Here is a 6,000-nt window from a genome sequence, read left to right as displayed (position 1 = left end):
TTCCTTCAACGTCCACTTCCGTCTGAATGGACAGAATATCATGAGCAAGAGTCACAAACGCATGAGTGTCCTGTCTGGGAGGGGGAAACAGTGGCTTCTTGTGCCGGATGTGACCACTTGTCAGTTGGAATATTTGTTCTTTTCTCTTGCATGCTTACAACACCCCCACTCACGACCCCACCCAGGGGGGTAAGGCCTTATCAAGAAACGGCAGTTCCTCGCAATCAGGGCAGTGGGTTCATCAAGATAAAACAAGTCTGAGTGCTCAGTGGGGGGCCTGAGGAGGGGGAAGGGCTGCCTCGTGAAATGAAAGATGTATAACCTTTGAATCCTTCCTCTCAATAAAACAAGCCACAACCTTTATACCAGTGGGGGTATCTGTCAAGGGAGTTTGCAGCTAATATTGGATGGGAAAAAATACAAGAAATTGAGTCAAACATCGTTCATCCTCACCTACCACTGTCACTGATTGGGGGAAGCTGGATGGAGACAGACGTGGTATGAGTCACCACTCCCGACCCCCACCTCGTCTCCTCTGAGAGATTGTTAAAGAGTGATATAGAAAGAGGAAATGTCAAAGCCCGTCTGACTGCTAGTGTGTCTGCCCAACTCTAGGCAAGTGAGTTTTCACGATGCCACTTTCTACCATAAACAGTTTATGTGTGTATTGAGTTATTTATTTACATGCCCCAGCTTTCTATACAAATACTCTTCAGAATCATTTTAATACAGTTTTTAAATAAGAGAAATGTCTTTGTGTTATTTTAATTTAAAAGAGATTTTCTAAACTAAACAAAGTTTTATTTTAATTCATGAATATGTTATTGATCCTCATTTGAATAAAGAAAAGTGTTACAACTTTTTCCATGCTGTCGTTCTTTTTTAAAACACAGAAACGGTTTCGTTATCTGTTTTGTCGCTACGTTTCGCCGGCGGCTGCAGGCTTCCTCACGCTGACGCTGATGGTGGCGCGTCACTTCTTTCTCCGTTTATCCGCGGGCAGTAGAGGACGTTGTCGCCCTCTGCTGCCCGCTCTCCCCTCTCCGACGATGCAGTCCCATGCGCGGTCCAGCGTGTAAACTCCGTCGTCCCTGTTCATGGTCCCTCATCCACGTCTCCTTATCTCGATTGCTTCTTTAATCCATCTTTTGTATTTTTGTTGTTCAATGTTTATGATCCTTGTGTCGTCCCAGTCCATTATATGGTTTTCTCTTAAGCAATGATCTGTTACGGCTGACTTCTTTATTGTGCTTTCTGCTTCTTCTTTTGCTGCTCTTGTGTGTTTTCGATTTGCCTCTTTCTCGCACTCCTTTCTGTGTTCTGTTGACCGTGTGTTGAGTTGGCGTCCGGTTAGAAACAGACTAGTGCACCCAAAAGACAAAATATCAGCTGGACTTAAATGTGGAGTGATTTACGAAATACCATGCAAGCTCTGCAATAAAACATACGTAGGAGAAACCGGACGCCAACTCAACACACGAACAACAGAACATAGAAAGGAGTGTGAGAAAGAGGCAAATCGAAAACACACAAGAGCAGCAAAAGAAGAAGCAGAAAGCACAATAAAGAAGTCAGCCGTAACAGATCACTGCATAAGAGAAAACCATGTAATGGACTGGGACAACACAAGGATCATAAACATTGAACAATAAAAATACAAAAGATGGATTAAAGAAGCAATCGAGATAAGGAGACGTGGATGTGGGACCATGAACAGGGACGACGGAGTGGACACGCTGGACCGCGCATGGGACTGCATCATCGGAGAGGGGAGAGCGGGCAGTAGAGGGCGACGACGTCCTCTGCTGCCCGTGGATAAACGGAGAAAGAAGTGACGCCACCATCAGCGCCAGCCTGAGGAAGCCTGCAGCCGCCGGCGAAACGTAGCGACAAAACAGGTAACGAAACCGTTTCTGTGTTTTAAAAAAGAACGACAGCATGGAATTAGAAGTAATACACAGCAAGAACACACCTGAGATGATACAACTTTTGTTATAAAAATTTTTATTATAAATAGATGCCTTCATAAGTTCACTCTCCCTTTGGAATACAACCACTTTATTAATCATGGGTATATGGCAACACTTTCTTTTACAGTCCCCTAATAACTAAGTACTTACATGGTAATTACATAGTAAGTTGAAGTGTATTATTGTTTCTGAGTTCATAAACAGTTATTACCATGTAACTGAAGTTCTATTCTAGTTTTTGTTTTTATTAATCATTCCCAGTAAATACTGCTTTATACAATAATTACACTTTTTTACAATTATGCACTTTAATCACACAATTGTAACGTCCAGCAATGGTCAGTTTGCCTCCATCCCACCAGCTGGAGCTCAGAACCTGCAGCTCTTAACACAGATAACGAAATGTCAATAACAATGTTCCCCAAGGTTCAAGCTTGAACTTATCATCTTTCAGGACTCTTCATGCCTCCATATAAGGCACACTCGCAGCCCGGATTTCCTAAATCAGATATGAACTTCTACTACTTATAAGTTAGATAATCATTAAATAAACGTTTATTTATTGCTACTTATAATAATGATAATGTAATTAAATGTTTCATTAATCTGTGTTCAATGATTGAAGTTTGAAATGAATCTTATGTTATGATTACAGTGATTGAAGTATGTTTCAGCATGTTGTTTCTGCCAGCCATCTTCCCTCTGTGCAACGTCCTCAGTGTTGTAAAAATTAAGAAAGGGATGCAGGATAGGTAGAAATTTGGCCTATTTTTGCAACATGCTCACTCTATAAAGTGATTTTAAATTACCCACAATGCACCCTTGTTAGACTAGTGGTGAGTCATGCAGCCTCGAGCCACCAGCCTGGAGCAGAGTGGGACTCTGGATGTGCATCTTGCACACGCTCGGTGCTTCTGGTTTCACTCTGAGCGTATTACTGTGTTATTCTCCTTTAATCGGTGGCGGAGCAGAACCACAGCTGTCATCGCTGTCACTGTTGTGACAGTAATGTTTATTCCTGCTCCGTATGACGTGGGCACTCCCCAGCCGCCACCCTCGCCTAACCTTCCTATCTTTCACATCTTTCCATCCCTGCCTCGGTCTTTCCATTCGCTGAGTGAGACAAAGTGTGTGCGGGCATGTGTGTTTGTGTGTGATTAAAGGGAAGCAGTGCAATCTCTAAGGTCCCGGTGAGTTTAACTCCAGCTGAGTGGATTTAGCTTTGTGCCTCCCACACAGGTGATGAGAGGGGAGGAAGGGGAGACAGACTGGACAAGAAAAAAGAGAGGGGAGGAAGGGACTTAAATGCAAAAAGGGGGGGGGGGGGAGGAAGGAGCGACCATCAGGCAGGTGTCAGGGTAAATTCCTAACTTAAAGGTAAAGATCCCTTTTCTTTGTGTTCCTTTAAGGTGTGGAAGGCTTTTTCAAGATTTTCTCATTACTTGCCCATGATAATATTAGGGTCAATCCATTTACATTTTAAAGGGACACATTAAGCCTGTGTGTGCAAAAATAACAGCTCGTTAGAATGACAAGCTAAGGGCTAATCCATGGAAAAATTGGGGCAAAAACATCTGTTAATATCAAATATGTCACATAAGATGTGTTCAATATGGTTTTATTTAGTGGTAATAGAAGCTACTTTTTAGTTGTACAACATTCTACTTGCAATTTGGGCCAAATTCCTTCATAAATTCAAACAAACGAAAGTATTAAGGGTCATAAAATAACGTGATTCACACGCCTGTTTGAGCCTTGAGTGGTTTTAAGACCATAATAAGGAATAATTCTTCCTCTGCCTCCCCATAAAGGAGGCTTTTGAGTATCTTGTTTGGAAGTGACAGTAAGAAAAAGTGACATTCAATTCCATTTCAGTTCAGTTTAGTTTATTTATATAGCGCCAAATCAGAACAAGAGTCATCTCAAGGCACTTCACAGAGTTAACATTGAACTTACCTGGTACAGTCCAAGCATGTAGCGACAGTGGAGAGGAAAACTCCCCTTTTTGCAGGAAGACACCTCCAGTAGAACCTGGCTCAGTATGAGCAGCCATCCACCGTGACTCACTGGGGGTTTGAGAAGATAGAGCAGACACACAGACTCACACAAGCATTACCTCCATCTGGCACTTCTCCAGTAGATAATCTGGGCCTCACTTATGATCATTTCAAAAGAATTTGATCCCAGTTACAAGCAGCCGAGACGAGCTTCTTCTTAAGATGGCTCGGCTCAGTTCTGGAGCTAATGTGAGGAGCTCCATCATCAAGGAGTATAGCTGCTGCCCTAAAAACGTCAGCTGAGAAGTTTTGGGCATTTGACTGTGATGCCTCCTGCTCACCTTTCATTGGAGTTTTTCTTGGCATGCACAACTGCGAGGAAGATGGAAAGACTCAGAACAAGCTGTAGGGACATCTTCTTAGGTTTGGGAATGTCTTGAGATCCTGCGGGAGAAGCTGAAGAAAGATGCAGGGCAGAGGGATGTTTGGGTTTCCATCATGACCCATTCATAGAAAATGGGTAGAGGGTGGATGGATGATTATTATTATTTTTATTTTTTTTTTATATTTGCTCTCACTTTAACTGAATATTTGACACCTCAGCATTATATTTTCTTTGTTTACATCTCTCACACACCTGCAGGGACAGATTCTCTATTGTCTGCAGGAATGTGTTTTCCCTCACGAGAAAACATGCATCCTTGAGTAACAAAGGCCTGTTTGCCAAGAAGTCGGAAATCCTCAGCATGAGCTGCAGGCTGCTTCCAGGCAGTTTGATTTACAGGCAGAACACGTTGTTAACGCTGCGGAAAAGAGAATTCATCAAGCTTCTGTTGAATTACTTCCACTTATTCTAAAAACTAGTTCTCTGAGAATCTGGTTTTAGTTAACCCAAAGTAATCAGCCCTGTTCGTTCATTGTCATCACAGAGTAATGAACACCCTCAGGAACCAGCGCCTTTCAGTCCAGCCTTTGTGTTTCTCTGACTTCCTCAATCTCTCCTGAAACCCCTGCACTTAGCAGAAGTGCAGACAGACAACAATAAACTAACAGGTACTGTATTTATTTATAGATGCTGCACTAGGGCTGCACGGTGGCGCAGTGGTTAGCACTGTTGCCTCGCAGCACGAAGGTCGCAGGTTCAAAACTCGCCTTTCTGCGTGGAGTTTCTCCCCATGCATGCGTGGGTTTCCTCCGGGTCCTCCGGTTTCCCCACACATCACAACATGCCCTACAGGTTATTAAAAAAAAAAAAAAAACTTGTACGTCGCTTTGGATAAAAGCGTCTGCGAAATGAATAAACATAAACATAAACATAGTGAGGAAGAAAAGCCAAAGAGGAAGGCTTTTACAGTGTTACAGGAGGATGTGTTAGAATAATGCAAAGCAAGCGGACGAGAAACCTTTTTCTAAGAGATCGTGTTCATACCGTCAGTTCATTCAAGGCAATGAAGTCGTGCCAATGTTGGACCTGTGCTTAGATGTTCTACAACATGCTCAATAAACGGAATTAAAAGAGAGTGAAGATGAGGAATTTTCTCTGAAATAAAACAAAACAATTGATTTTTCTCTGTTGTTTTCATCCTCACAATGCTGTCAACTTTCTATTGTCTTGTGAGTCTAAAAACACATTTTAACATCCATCCATCCATTTTCATCCGCTTCTCCGGAGTCGGGTCGCGGGGGCAGTAGCCTAAGTCGAGAGGCCCAGACTTCCCTCTTCCCAGCCACTTGGGCCAGCTCCTCCAGGGGAATCCCAAGGTGTTCCCTGGCCAGCTGAGACACATAGTCCCTCCAACATGTCCTGGTCTACCGTCAGTCCTCCTCCCGGTTGGACATGCCCAGAAAACCTCACCAGGGAGGCGTCCAGGAGGCATCCTGACCAGATGCCCGAGCCACCTCAACTGGCTCCTCTCGATGTGGAGGAGCAGCGGGTCTACTCCGAGCCCCTCCCGGATGACCGAGCTTCTCACCCTATCTCTAAGGAAGAGCCCAGACACTCTGCGGAGAAAACTCATTTCGGTCGCTTGTAT

This window comes from Nothobranchius furzeri, chromosome 4 (assembly GCF_043380555.1).
Source record: "Nothobranchius furzeri strain GRZ-AD chromosome 4, NfurGRZ-RIMD1, whole genome shotgun sequence".
NCBI classification, from domain to species: Eukaryota; Metazoa; Chordata; class Actinopteri; order Cyprinodontiformes; family Nothobranchiidae; genus Nothobranchius; species Nothobranchius furzeri.
Note: the sequence above shows the minus strand (reverse complement) of the source record.